The following is a 16538-nucleotide window of genomic DNA, read 5'->3' on the forward strand; positions in this document are numbered from 1 at the left end:
AGACAATGGGCTGCCCCATGAGACCCATTATGATGTATGTGTTGCATATGCTGCCCATCTATTTTGTTAGATCATATGGGTTATCCCAAGAGGCCCACCATGATGTATGTGATTATATTCATGCTACTCATCCATTATCCAGATTGTATCAGGGCCATAAGCCCCACTGTAAGTTAGATTTTATGGCGGGCCGCACTCTAGGACCAATGGTGGTTAAATGTCCACGTTATAAACTCCCTAGGACCCATTGTTAAGCCCATTCCCCATCTATCCTTATTGGGCTATCCCAATTCATTGGGCCCCTATTGATATTAGCATGATCCATCTCACCTTATTAGGCTAACCCCAAACCATTGGGCCCTCCCATTGATGCTAGTGGGATTATCCAAACCTTAAAGCCCACCTTGTGTACTTATCGGGCCCCCTTAAGAAAGCCCAGCTTACTATATGATAGGGAGGGTGAGGAAGCCCTCTTATTGTACTTAGGCTCATCATCTTGACTCCCTTTGTGTATGTGGCATCAGGTTGATATTTCGTCTGTTTAGAGCATATGGATTAAATACCTGTCCTTCTGTGGACCCCACCATAAATATAGGTTGATTATTGTTTATGTTTGATAATCATGCTTAGTATACATCATGATACATGCCCATACACATCATTTGTATGCCTGTTATGAGAATTGATTGATCATAGCTTACACTGTTGGGCTGAGATGTTTATGGGACTCCCTGAGAGACGAAGTTGCCCCACATGAGCGAGCAGTATGTGCAGGTTTAATGCAAGATTGGATGGTGTGACTCATGCATCTTGCATTCTGTGTGAATGATCACTGTATGCCCTAGCAACATCAGGGCTGTGGCCTCTATAGGCATATTATGGATGGCAGGATTGGATATCGGAAATGTTTTGGTTCTAGCACTAGGGCACTTAGTATGTCCCTATGTGAAAATTCCTAAACCCCTATGGTACCAGGATGTTACTCCAATGTCGAGACTGAGTGGATATATGAGCGCTTTAGTGCCGAATACCAGTAAGCCACGTCTCCCACTGTGTCATGGTCAGTTGAAAGAGGGTGTGACCTTACCCGCTTGGGTAAGGGGGCACAGCTAGGTTGAGTTTAACCAGCTTAAAAATGGGTCCGCTACTGATGAGTTGGGTAGATATTAGCATACTACTGGCCAGGCAAGTAGTGAGGTCTCTTCCACTTGCCTAGTTGTGCGCTTTGTGTAGGTCGGCAATCTAGTGTATAGTATATTAGACGCTAGTGATATTCCAGAGGTGAACTGTACTGATATGTGGATCCATCTGAGGAATGGTGTGCTTGCGTTGCATCTTGCATATGACATTTAGCTACATGGGCCTTGCATTGCATAGCCTTGGTATGACTGATAGTATTCATGGACTTGCCAGCATTTTCCCATTCATGGACTTGCTAGCATTTTCTGCATTACTCTGATATTGTATGCTTAACACATGTATTACACACACACTTACACCACCCTTTAAGCTTCCTATAAGCTTATGCATGACCGTTGCATGTAGATGACTCTAGGACACAGCCGAGCTAAGGCAGGAGCATGCGGCGATATTTCTGGAGTTGTGATATATACTTGTACTTCCCTTCCGCATTATAATCAAACGCTTTGATTATAGTGGATATGTGGTGATGTTGTTTTGTAACTTGGTTATGCTTATGGTTATGCTTCCCTTTACAATTTTTTTTACTGAAAACCCTCCTTGTAGGATCATAGGATCGAAATCTGGTATATGGGTGCCAGGAGCTGAGAATGGGGTATTACAGAGGCTGTCGGCGCTAGATTTGGCGATCAGAAATTTTGTGAACCTGGTTTTCAAGTTTGGGGCGTGACATTAGCTCTGTAAAGATGTCATCCATAGATGTGTCTTTAAGTTAAGGTGCGTCTTGTTCCTATTCTTCATCGTCATCTCTCTGGCCGAGAAGGAATGTCAGGTTCATCTTATAGATATTCGTATTATCAAATGGGAGGGCTGACTCTGGTGCCTCGGGCGATGGAATGACAACATTATAATAAATAATAAGGCTTGTCATGAGATAAGCAAAAGGGATCAACCCATGGCTAGGATGGATATGAAATTGGATAATCAAATAACACATTAATGAGGGAAGACAGATAAGAATGCCAAAAACAACAGCGTGAAGAACACGAGTCATAAAGGGAGTAAGTTTAAACTTATTCCCAAACCATGGATAAACATTAAATGTGAAAATGCGATGAAGGACTCTGTATTTAGGAAGCATCTTGTTGGCACGAAGGGCATTTCCAGAACTCCATTCAGCATTAAATTAACATAATTTACGAGTAATGACCCATCGCTCAAATTCAGTCATTTTTTTCAGCAAGGGTGGCAATAGGTATGCCTTCATCATTGACATTAACATCAAGTAAACCTGAGATTAGGTTTCGATCAATGGGAATTGTCCCTTCTCTAAAATTAATAGAGAATGTCATATTATCAAGGGACAATTCACATATTGAAGCATACATGCATTGCGCATTTGAGCGATATGTCATTCCACCCCAACTAATAATGTTTTCCCAATCAATGGCAGTAAGAATAGGCAAGAGATGGAATGGAGCAATGTGGTCTACGTTCATAGTCCTTTCAATGATAATTTCTCTAGAGTGTAAATCCCTAACATGCTCCGAATCTTCTTCAGGAGATCTTAGGGTTCTCACTCTAACTAGAGTCGACCTGGAGGAGGAGCCATAAGTAGCCTTCCTCTTAGTGCGATGCTCCATTTAGAGATAGCAATAGAGAGTATTACAAAGAATAGATGGGTTTGGCTAGGATCGGATTTTTGTACAAAACCTACTATATAAAGGATGTAAATCTCAAATAAACCACAAATTGAAGATTAACTACCAAGGAGGAACTCAAATGTGGAAAGAAATTGGAAATAAAACCGCTTATAATGAAAATATGGAGATGGGTTCGACGAGTGGAGCCATGGTTGCTCGAGGAAGAAAGGTAAATGAAGAAAAAAAATGTGTTTTTCCCTCTTTTAAGGAGCAAACTTGCGTGCTTCGACCAATCGAGTATGGTCCTCAACCCATCGAAGGTCGACTAGTCGAGGACATACTCAACCCGTCAAGTAGCCCAAAAAATTTCACGTTTTTAATTTTTTAAATTTATATTCTTTTATTTTAAAAATTATAAACATATAATAAATAAAAATGCATTAAAAATATGGTTTAATTAATTAAAAGTGCACAAACCAATATCATGTTTTAATTTGGAATATCTATTCTTGTTAAGCAGTTTGGTCATAATGTTAGCAAGCTGCTTTTCAGTTAGAATGTACTCTAATAAAATACACTTATCCTCTACTAATTCTCAAATATAATGATATCGGACGTCAATATGTTTCGTTTGAGAATATTAAATAGAATTTTTTGAAATATTAATTGTGCTTGAGTTATAACAATATAATATCATTGTATCTTATGTAATCCCATAATCTGCTAACATTCAAATCAGCTGGGTACTAGCATTTCCAGCTGCAATATATTCAACTCCAGCAGTTGAAAGTGATACAGAATTTTATTTCTTGTTGAGTCAAGAAACTTAACAATTCCCTACATATAAACATCCACCAGTGGTAGATTTTTTTATCATCGATGTTTCCTGCCCAATCTACATCGGTATATCTAGCAAGTTGTACAGTTGTATCATGCGGATACCATATGTTGAAATTAGCAGTATTTACGACATATCTGATTATTTTTTTAATAGTGATTAGATGTGTTTCCTTAGGATTAGATTGATATCTAGCACATATTTCAACACTTAAAGCAATATCAGGTCTACTGCAGTCAAGTATAGAAGACTACCAATCATGCTTCGATATAAACGAGAGTCTATACTTTACTTGTTTCATCTTTAGAAAGTTTGAGAGTTGTACTCATAGGAGTATCAAACTTTTTCCCATTTTAAACCTAAAATTCTTTACCAAATTCAAGGCATATTTGGTTTGAGAAATGAATATACCATCTTCCCATTGTTTTACTTGTAATCTAAGAAAGTAATTAAGTTCTCCAACCATATTCATTTCAAACTTGGATTTCATCAGATCTGCAAACTCAATGAACAAGTTGGTGCATGTAAATCCATAAATAATATCATCAATGTAGATCTGTACAATCAATATATGTTCATTATATTTTTTTAACAAATGACGTCTTATGAACGCTACCCATGATAAAATTGTGACTAAGAAAGAATTTAGTCAACTTTTCGTACCATGCCATGGGAGCTTGTTTTAGACCATAAAGTGCCTTTTTAAGATGTTATACATGATTTGAAAGTTTAGGGTCCTCAAAACCCTTAAGGTTTCAATATACAATTCTTCATGTAAATCACCATTTAGAAATGCACTTTTAACATTCATTTGATATATTTTGAATTTTTTATAACAAGCAATTGAAATAAATAATCTAATGGATTCAAGGTGTTCAACTGGTGCGAACGTTTTATCATAGTCAATTCCTTCTATCTGAGTACAGCCTTATGCGACCAATCATGCCTTGTTTCTAATGATATTTCTCATTTCATCAGATTTGTTCTTAAAAATCCATTTGGTTCCGATTATATGTTTATCAGAAGGTCTATGAACCAAATATCAAACATCATTTCTGATAAATTGATTTAACTCTTCTTACATAGCCAATATTCAACTTTCTTTGGTAAGTGTTTCATTTACATTAGCCGGTTCAATTTGAGAAGTGAAACAGACGTAATTACAAATATTTTCTAATTGTTTTCTTGTCTGAACACTAATACGAGGGTTACCTAATATCTGATCAGTCAAATGGTCTTTGACTAATCTTAATTCAGTATTATTTGATTTATATGAAGAGTTAGGTTTATTGATAATGTTGACTTTATCATCATCTTAACTTGGTATGGGTGTGTTCAGGTGATTGTCAATTACAACGTTAATAGATTCCTAAATCACTCCTATTCTTTTGTTAAGAACACGATATGTTCAACTATTCAGACCATATCCCAAGAATATTCCCTCATTGCTCTTGGCTTCAAACTTTCCTAAATTTTTTCGATCACAAAAAATGAAACATTTACTTCTAAAAGTTTGAAAGTATTTGACTGTTGGCTTTTTATTAAACCATAACTCATAAGCTGTTTTATCTTTGACTTTTCTAACATATACATGATTTATAATGTAGCATGCAGTATTAACAGTTTCAGCCCATAAGTTTTTTGGTAAGTTCATGCTATTTAACATTACATTGGCCATTTCCTATAACACCCTATTCTTTCTTTCAACAACCTCATTCTATTGAGGTGTTTTAGGAGCAGAGAACTCATGTGACATACCATAGTCTATATAATACTTCTCAAAATTCTTTTTTTCAAACTCAGTACCATGATCACTTCTAATTTTGATCACATGTACTTCTTTTTTAGTCTTAGATCATTTTAGAATTCTTCTGATTTCATTGAGAGTCTCTAATTTCTCCCTCAAGAAAGCTACCCAAGTATATTTGGTAAAATCATCAACAATAACCAGAAAATACTTATTTCCACCTCTACTCTCCATTCTCGTTGGTCCTACCAAGTCCATATGGAGTAGTTCAAGGGGTTTGATTGTGGCTAAGGAGTTAACTTTCTTATGACTACTCCTGATTTGTTTGCCAATCTGACATGCGCCACAAATCTTTTCTATCTTTTTTAAATTTGGGTTAGCCATAAATATGATCTCTATGTGCTCAATCTATAAAGATCTCTAAAGTTTACATGTCCGAGACGTTTATGCCATAGTTCTATTTCATCTGTTTGGACCATGTAACATGAAAAGTTAGAAGAACATGAGTCATTAATAATGTAGCAATTCTCAGAAGTCCTACAACCATTTAATATCACACTTCCCTTCTCATTTGAAATCTCATATACCTGATTTATAAATTTTACATTGTGTTTGTTATCGAAGATTTGAGAAATACTTAGGAGGTTATGTTTCAAACTTTCAACATATAGTACATTCTCAAAAGGAGGAATATTAGAGAGTTGAACAGTACCTTAGCCTATGATTTTGCAATTGCTTCAATCACCGAAAGTAATTGAAGCATCATTCACTTCTTTAAAGTTGGTGAATACTGCTTTTGTCACCTATCATATGTCTTGAACACCTATTATTTATGAACTATTTTGAATGGCTAGTGGCCTTGAAGGCTATGTGAGCAACAAGACATGTAACCTTTGGAACCCATTTCATTATGGTTCTGGGTTTAGGAGTTCCATTATATTTTCTATGTTTTAGGGAGTTAGAATTTCTCCCCTTTCTATTAACTTTGATTCCATCTAAGTTGGATTTTATAAGCTCTTTGAGTAAGTCCAGTATTTTTTCAGCTAAAGGAGGTTTGTGATTATCCACAACCCTAAGTGTAGGGTCGTGATGCAGTAATAATCTCGTTGAGACCGAGGTCGAATCCATAGGGACTAAACTTGTGTCTTCTGAGAGTAACTAGAAGTAGAACTAGAAGAAGATGTAAACCCAATTCTAAAGTTATAGAGAATAATTGTGATAGATTTAATGAAAAACTTAAGAAATTCAAAGGTGCAAAACTAGGGTTTCCAAGGATCCACTTGTAGGTTCTCAGGATGCTACCTTGCTTGATTCAAGGACACAACTGGAATTAGAGTCCTATCCTATCCAATTGATAAGCAGACATTTATCAGATCTTTGAACTTCTCATGGATCTAATCATCAATGGATGAGAATTATGAGGATTTGGAAGTGTTTCCATCACCAAACCATGCCCAGGAGACAAGGCAAACAATAGGATTTACCAATCCTACAACCAATCACCAGAGAATTGTGAAGGTTAGGAAGGATTTCATCATCCTACTATGCCTAAGGGACGATGGTGAACAACAGGATCTCCTAATTTTACAATCTCAATTCTAGAAAAAGAAGATATTTCAAGCTATTATAGATCTATTGTAATTTGTCACAACAAACCATTAAAAACTAGAAATATTTCCTCATAATCAAACTATAATCCAAGAGAGTTCAACAAAACATGAATTAAAACAAAGCAAACATCACAATCACACTACAAGCTTCACCTCTTAGCCCTAGCTAAGAGGTTTAGCCAACCATAAACATGATTAAACTAATAACTCTTTAAAAAAAAACATAAAAACAACTAAGAAAAGGGAAGAAAAACTCTTGGCAATGGCTTCTTTACGCTTTTGCTCCACTCCATAAATCATAGAAGATGCCTAGGAGTGCCCTAAGGACCCCTGTTTATAGTTTAAGGTCATAAACTTACACACCGAGTGGAAATTTTTGAAAACCGTCACAAATTTATGCAGTTCGCCCAAGTTTTGTGTAACCCTCGACTAGTCGTGGGTCGTCCTCGACCGGTTGAGGACCTCCTTCGACTAGCTGAGTAAGATGAAGATTTAGAAGTTTTACTCACTGGAGTTTGAATCGAGACACCTTTGACTGGTCGAGCTTCTACCGGTCGAGCAAAGTCCAGGACGGGTCGTGCGAAGCCAGGACTGGTCAAACCGAAGTCAGGACTGGTCAAGCGTAGGCAGGACTAGTCGAGAATCACCAAATTTCACTTCAAAACTTTGATTTTCTTCATTCTTGACTTAGTTTTCTTAGATCTTTAGTATGTACATTCTTCATTCTTGGTTACGTCAGATCCACTCTTGTCTTTGGTGATTCTTGAGCATTAAATACATGCTTTTAACACCCTTTTTAATCCAAGCTCCTGAATTCACCTTGTAATACAAACATGATTAAAATAGAACATTAAGCATTATCATGTCCATAATACCAAGTAATAAATGGGGCTTAATATGCAATATTTGACCCTCAACGCAATCCCCAACCAGCATTTTGCTAGTCCCGAGCAAAGTATGCGAAAAATGAACCATAATGCGCAATATTCAAACCTTTTTCAGAAAACAATCTTTTGTGTAATCAAGTATGAATGAGTAGACTCAAGATGAGAATTTGAGATTTTGAAGACCTAGAATTAAATCAGATAAGCAATCAAACAAATAAGTCCTTTATCCATTAGGTCAGAGCATAGTTCGCATATCCTTCAAGATACTATCTTTTCATAATGTTAGCCACGCTCATCACTTCAAGATTGGTTAAACACCCAAGTACTGATTCTGAACTTATCTCCTTTTCCTTCTTTTTCCAGTTTTTTATTTTATATTAACGGTCATTTGTATTTATTGCTCTTCTTTAGACATTACATCCTTTTCAAAGACATTTTTCATTCCCCTCAAAGATGTTGTCATTTTTCATTCTTTATGACCTCTTTGTCAATCCCCAATTTTTTTAACTGGTTCTTTTTTCTTCTTTTAAGGTGGATAAAATTCTCTAGACTCAGCTCTTAATATCTTTCAATGATCACCATACTAACAATCAGAAAATCACTACTATTTACCGAAAACAATTTAAATAACATAATAATCAAACTTCCTCTTAATCAATTAAGCATAAGAACCATAAGTGATAGGTTACTTAGTTGCTCCAACTCTAACAATTCAAAATTTAATTTCTATCCTATCATCATACTCAAAACAGTCTTAAATACACAACTTATCACTTTCCAAACAAATAAACATTGAAAATTTTTCAAAAATTTTACAAATTTTGCTCAAAACTGAGAAAACACTGATTAGTTTACTTAATCTCCCATCCGCAACCTAAAATCCACATTGTCCTCAATGTAAAAGAAATAATCATAATTTGTGAAAGAGACAATGTAATTGAAAGAGGAGTGATGGAAAGATAGTACCTCATGAAGAAATTTTGAGGCTTTTTCTAAAGGATCTCAGCGTGAAAGTGGTTAGCATGAGAGTTAATCAACCGAAAAGCAAACTATCCTAAAACAATGAAAGAAAACTATCCTATAATGGTGGAAAGTAAATTATCCTAGAACGGCAGAAAGCAATAAAGCTAACTACACATCTGTCAGACTAGGAGGTCAATCCTGGTAAACAGGATCATTCAGATGTATGGACATTTTCTCTGAATCAAGTTTCTCAACAAATGGCTTTAAGCGATGTCCATTCACTTTAAAATCATTGCCATTGTTTGGATTCTGAATATCGACAGCCCCATGAGGATAAACATTGGTAACAGTGAAAGGACCAGTCTAATGAATTCAGAGTTAACCTAGAGTTATACAAGATGACTTTTTGACCTGGTGTGAATGATTTTCAAAGAATGTGTTGGTCATGAAACACATTTACATGTCCTTCTAAATTCTCGAGTTCTTGTACGCATCATTCGGGATTTCTTCGAGTTCATGCAACTAAATTTTACATAGCGAGCCAGCGTTGTCCAGATTGAAGTTCAGATTTTTAATCCCCCAGTAAGTCCTATGTTCCAACTCTACATGTAAGTGGTAAGCCTTCCCATAGACAAGTCTAAAGTGAGACATTCTAATAGATGTTTTCAATGCAGTACGGTAATCCCATAAAGCATCGGTCAATCGGATTGACTAATCCTTTTGTTCAGGGTTAACCGTTTTCTCCAAAATGTGTTTGATCTCCCTATTGGAAATCTTAACTTGCCCACTTGTTTGTGAGTGGTATGGAGTACTCACTTTGTGAGAGATGCCATATTTCTTCATTAAGTTCACGAATGGCCTATTACAAAAATGTGAGCCCCCATCACTAATGATGGCTCGAGGCATTCTGAACCGGGAAAGGTTATTCTCTTTAAAAAACTTAATGACCATTTGATGGTCACTATTTTGGCATGGAATCACTTTGACCCATTTAGTGACAGTCTACGATGAACAAAATATATAAATTTCCAAAAGATTGAGGGAATGGTCCCATGAAATCAATGCCCCAGCAATCAAATGCTTCAATGATCAGAACGGGGTTTAGAGGCATCATATTTCGATAGGACAATGCTCCCAACTTCTGACAATGCTCACAAGCTTTGTAAAACTCATGAGTGTCCCTGAATATAGTGGGCCAGTAAAAGCCACACTGTAGAATCTTGGTCGTGGTCTTTTTAGCAAAAAAGTAACCACTATAGGCTTGAGAGTAACAGAAGGAGATGACACGTTGGTGTTCATTATCTGGCACACATCTCCTTAAGATTTGGTCTGGGCAATATTTAAATAAATATGGATCATCCCAAAAGAACTTACAAACCTTGGCGAAGAATTTTTTCTTATCTTACGCAGTCCAATGTGTCGGTGTAAAACCTGTGGTAAGATAATTAGCAATATCAGTATACCAAGGTGAATAGGAGACTTTGAACAATTATTCGTCAGAGAATATGTCATTTATATGTGTCTTCTCAAGGGAATCAGAGAGATCGAGGTGGAAAAGATGGTCAAACACTGTGTTTTCTACTCCCTTTTTATCTTTTATTTCCAAATCAAATTTTTGGAGTAGGAGGAATCATCTTATCAGGCAGGGCTTAACATCATTCTTAGAAAGAAGATACTTGAGTGTCATATGATCTGTGTAGATGACGATCTTAGATCCAATCAAGTAGGACCTAAATTTGCCCAAAGAGAACACTATGGCTAAGAGTTCATTTTCCATAGTAGAGTGGTTCAATAGGGCATGATTTAGAGTTCTACTTGCATAATGAATAATGTAGGGCTTCTTTTCTTTTCTTTGGCCTAAAACTACTCCAAGAGCATAGTTAGACGTGTCGCACATAAGTTCAAAATGAAGGCTCCAGTCGAGTGGCTGAATGATAGGTGTAGTGGTTAACATGCCCTTGAGCTTAGTAAAAGCTTCCTGGCATTTACTTAGTTCACTCGTATGGTGCATCCTTTTGAAGTAGATTACATAGAAGATATGAGAGATGACTAAAGTCCTTTATGAATCTCTTGTAAAAATCGGCGTGTTCTAGGAAGGATCGCATGTCTCGTATGTTCATGGGTGAAGGTAGGGTAGAGATAAGATCAATTTTATCCTTATCTATCTCGATTCCTTTGGACGAGATGATATGTCTAAGGATAATTTCCTTACGAACCATGAAATGGCACTTCTCCCAATTTAGTACCAAGTTCTTTTCCCCACATCTTTTTAGCACACATTTAAGATTTTCTAAGCAATCGCTAAAAGATGGAACAAAGACAGAGAAGTCATCCATGAAGACCTCTAGATATTTCCCCACCACGTCAGAAAAAATACTCATCATGCATTGCTAAAAAGTGGCGGGGGCATTACACAGTTTGAATGACATCCTAGGTAAGCAAAGGTGCCAAAAGGACATGTGAACATGGTCTTTTTCTGATCTTCAGGGGCTATGTCTATCTGGTTGAAGCCTAAATAACCGTCGAGGAAGCAATGGTAAGAGTGACCAGCTATCCTTTCCAAGATTTGATCGATGAAGAGTAAAGGGAAGTGGTCCTTTCTCATGACGGTATTTAAATTCCTGTAGTCAATGTACATTCACTAACCAGTAGTGATTCTAGTTGGCACGAGTTCATTATTGGCATTGGCTATGATGGTGATTCTGGACTTCTTGGGAACCACCTGAGTTGGACTCACCCATTGGCTATCGGATATAGGGTATATGATACCCACATCCAATACTTTAAGAAGCTTGGCCTTAACTACTTCCTTCATGTTTGGATTTAGTCTACGTTGTGGTTCTCATAAGGTCTTCGCATTATCATTTAGATTAATGCGGTGAGTACAAATCAAAGGGTCAATTCCCTTGAGGTCCGCAATCGACCATCCAAGGGCTCCTTTGTGCTCAATGAGAGTAGAGATGAGCATACTCTCATGTTCTTGCTTAAGGTGGGAAGAAATCACCACCAAGTATTTCTCAGCTTGACTTAAATAGACATGTTTCAAATCAAATGGTAAAGGTTTTAGGTCAAGCTTTGGTGCCTTGAGGTTAGACGGTAGATGTACTACATCAGTTTGGGGTAATTTTTTAAATTGTGGCCTCCACTAGTTAACTTCAGTACCGACACATCATCAAGCATGAGACCCGTCTCCCTAATCATATCATCATCTAAACTATGGGAGTGGGCTAAGCACATTTATAGAGGGTCAAAGGATAAGGTCAGAAGTACTCTATCTTCCACGAAAGGATCAATCAAGTTAATATCCCAGGAATCGTCATCATCCTCTGACTGTTTGCCCGTGTTGAAAAAAATATTTAACTCCAATGTCATATTTCCAAAAGACAAACTCATGACTCCATTCCTACAATTAATTATTGCATTTGATGTGGCAATGAATGGGTGACTAAGAATAATAGGAATTTAAGTGCTCATGTCCATGATGGGTTGAGTATTCAGGATGATAAAATCTACCAGGTAATAGAATTTATCAACCTGGACTAATACATCCTCCATTATCCCTCTCGGTACACGAACCAAGCGATCAGCAAGTTGTAATGTAGTTCGGGTGGATTTCAATTCACCCAAACCTAGTTGTTCGTAAACCAAGTAAGAAATCAGATTTACAGTCACTCTTAAGTCAAGAAGTCCATGCTCAATTTGGTAGTTCCCAATTACACAAGCAATGGTTGGGCTATGGAGATCTTTATATTTCTGTGGCACATCTTTCTTTAGGATGGCACTCACCTTTTCAGTTAAGAAGATTTTCTTTTGAATATTTTGCTGTCTTTTGGTCATACACAAATCTTTTAAAAATTTGACATATGAAGGTATTTGTTTAACCGTATCCAGTAGAGGGATGTTGACCTTCACTTGTTTCAAGACCTCTAGAATGTCCTGAGAGTTAGAGAGAGATTTTGGTGCAACCAACTATTAGAGGAATGGGGCAATCGGCTTGCCTTAAAGTTTCAGTTTTGATTCAAATGGAGCGGTGTTAGGTCTATCATCGTTGTCCTCTTTCGGGTCCTTAAGCTTTTCAGCCCTAACTGGAATAGTTTTGTCAATGGTCTTCCCACTCATAAGAGTGGTGATAGATTTAACTTGATCCATTTCATTTGAAGAGCTTGTATCACTTATCTTATATTGCGGTTTGGGATTGGGGAGAGGTTGAGCAGGAAGCATCCCTTTTCCTCCAATTGTTAAGTGTGACTCTATCATTTGAATAGATGATGCAAGCATTCCCAATGCTGATTTAATATCCTGATTGAGTAGTTCTTGGTCTCAAATATGTTTTTGAACCAGATCCTCTTTGAGGTTTCACTTGGAATTTGATTAAAGAAACCTTGAGGGGTAGCAGTTTGTTCATTCCTCCAATTGAAGTTTGGATGATTTCTTCAATTAGGATTATATGTATTGGAGGTAGGTCCATTGAAAGGTCTTTGGTAATTATTCATGGCATTGGATTGCTCATTCAAAACCTCTTGAAAGGTAGGTATTGTTGGACAATTTTCAGTTCTGTAAACGTTATGAGCATAAATACTGCAAACAGTTTCCTTAACCTTATCCTTCTTTAGTTCGATGGCCCTGAATTTCCTTATGAGAAAAGAACTTTAGCATTAATATCATCATCCTCTTTTAGAAAGTATAATCCGCCCTCCTTTGATTTAGTGAGCCTAGAAGTGGTGCTTCATTTTGGATAAGTGTCCCATGATTGTGCATTTTTAGCAAGTTTATCCAAGTAGTCCCACACATCATCGATAGTTTTATTCATGAATTCCCCATTGCATATTGTCTCAACCAATTGGCGCATGGAAGATGTTAGTCTTTCATAGAAAAAGTGTGTATTGCAGTACGTTTCAAAACCATGTTGTGGGCATGAACTAACAAGATCCTTGAACCGCTCCTAACATTGGAAGAATGTTTCATCTTCCTTTTGGGAAAAGTTCATGATTGACTTTCGAAGGGTGTTCATTTTTTAAAAGGCCGAGCTATTAAGTCCTAGAGGGGCGGGGGTGAATGCCAAATTAAAAAATTAACAGCGGAATTTAAACAAATATAAATATTAATAGCAATAAAAAATCCCATAATGCAGAAATATAAAACAACCTCAATAGTACAAGTATTGAGAGGTTGATACAGATGTTGTTCTAAGGATAACCTTACACCAAAAACCAAAGGTTTATGGTAGGACAACTTGATTCCTAAAACGGTCTGTGTACCAAAAACTCAAACTGATACAGAGGAATAAAGAAATAAAAAGCAAAAGAAATAACTAAGCTATTACAACATTCTCACACTTGTATAAAAGAAATTACAACATTCTCCACAAATAGAAAAAGGAAAATTACAAACATCCACAAAAAGAAATAATCAATCAACCATAAGACCAGAAATTATAGTGGTTCGCTTGTGTGTACACCAACTATTTAGAAAAACAGTCACACAACTACTCCACCCCTAATATTCTCGCACAATGGATATTAGTGTTCACTAGGAAAATAGGTTTTTCAAGGTTCACCTTAAACCCTCGTAATTGTGTCTTTTAAGTGGGCTTACACAATTCAAAAACCCCACACTCAGAGTTTTCTAGATCACCTCAGACAAACCAAAGCAAAGAGATATTTTTTGCACAATCTCAATGAAACCAAAATAGTGAATTTACAAAACTGTAAAATACTTTTCTGGATATTCTCCTTTTGATGCGGCCCGGAAGAACCAATTCAGAGTAGAAGTTCAATGTTCACACTCTCTTATGAAATGGTTCTAAGTTCTAAATTGATTTTAAATTAAAACACCTTGGGCTAGCTTAATTTGATTTTGATTCCAAGAAATTGGAATACTTCAATCCCTCTTTTAAATAAAATTGGAATGTAGAATACAAAATCAAATGAAAAGAAAACTAATTAAAGAGAATATAAAGTGAGCACTAAATAACTTAAGAATATCACTAACTTATCTCTCAGAGTGGCATATTGATTTAGTTTGAATTAAATATGAAACTTTAAAATTCGTGCTCTATTTATAGTTGTAGAAATCGCATTCTTGACCGGTCTTGAAGTCGGCACGATTGGTTGTAGGACCAACAAACTTTTGAAAGTTTGAGCGTGATAAGATAAGGTTGTTCCACGACTAGTCGTAGGGTCTGCTCTACCAGTCGAGTGGCCTCCACGACCGGTCGAGTCCTGTCCATGACTGGTCATGTGAGACCTAATTTTGTTGTTGGACTTTGAGTTGAGCCTGCAGGACTGGTTGAGCACAGGTCGAGCACTGTTCACACGACTGGTTGAACAGTCTTCAAGACCGGTCGAGGCTTTAACAAAAATTCTCAAAAATCAGTAACAAACTTAGGACTGGTCGAGGAATTCTTGGACTAGTCAATCCAGCGATAGGACTAGTCAAACTTAGTCCAAGACTAGTCGAGAAACAATCAATGCACTTATAAAATGACTCAATTTAAATTATGCATTCAAAATGACCTACCCTATGGTCAATTTAGAGTCATTCATACCTTGTAAGTAATGTATGAACATTGAATCTTCATTTTCTTCAGTTGATAGATGATATTTTAAGTTCACGAAGCTTGGTACTTATCATATGTTGAATCTTGAGCTTGAGACTTCTGACGCTTAAATTTGTAATACATTGAAGCTTGAGCTTGTAGATCAAAGTAAAGAAACTTTGTCTTAACTTGGATGAAGCTTTGAAAACTTGAACTCTGAAGCTTGAAAGATTGAAATCACACTTGGTGTTGTACTTGAACTTGTACATGTAATCTTGCATTTAAAGTTCTTGAGGTAAAGACCTTTGTCTTTGTACATGAGATGCACTGTTTTGAATATGTAGATGCGTTACACAAGACACAGATTCCAAGAGGTTTTGACACTACAAAATTTGACAACAATGGGAGCTAGAAATCATAGTACTTACAATCTCCCCCTTTGTCAAATTAGTGACAAAACACACTTTATAATATAAGCATTATATGCACAATAAATGCACAATAAAGAATCATGGACCAGTTATCAATAAGTCACAACAATTTGCAACTACTCCCCCAACAAAACTCCCCCTTACTTACTCCCCATGGCATAAAAAAAAATGTATACCTATCCACAATCCTATCCACAATCCACATGCCACATATCATAAGCATGATGAAATTCTCTCCCTTTTTGTCACAATATGACAAAGGAAGGAACTAACAAAAAGAATAAGAAGTAGATAAATAAGGAAGAATAAACAGAGTAATGAGGAATAAATGATCAAGATATTAAAACAAGTATTGTCCAAGCATGATCAACCATGTTCAACCAAGTTCAATCAAGTTCAACCCCATAAAACAAAAGAAAGCCAAGTATCATAAAAAGTATTACAAACCATATGAGAAAATACTAATCAGAACCCAAAGAAGGAACGGGTATGGTAGGATCAAATTGATGAAGTCCCTTGTTAAGGCGTCTAAGATATTGCGCATATATTTGAACTGCAAATCATGGGACACATTCATATTCTCTACCTTCTCCTCAAGTGAGCGCAACCGCGCATCAAAGTCAGATGGCTGATAATCAACATCATCTGCTGAATTGGATTCAATCTCATCAAAAATATCATCCATATTGATGTCATTGGGAGGTAAATCACTTTCTTCTTCATTTGCGACATCAGCTACAC

The 16538-nt window shown here is 36.5% G+C and overlaps 1 pseudogene; it reads left to right on the forward strand.

The window, feature by feature from the left end:
* Window positions 1–13726: 13726 nt before the first annotated feature.
* LOC131238324 (small nucleolar RNA R71) lies at window positions 13727–13825 on the forward strand (annotated as a pseudogene).
* Window positions 13826–16538: the final 2713 nt, after the last annotated feature.

The sequence above is a fragment of the Magnolia sinica genome, chromosome 2 (genome assembly GCF_029962835.1).
Source record: "Magnolia sinica isolate HGM2019 chromosome 2, MsV1, whole genome shotgun sequence".
NCBI classification, from domain to species: domain Eukaryota; kingdom Viridiplantae; phylum Streptophyta; class Magnoliopsida; order Magnoliales; family Magnoliaceae; genus Magnolia; species Magnolia sinica.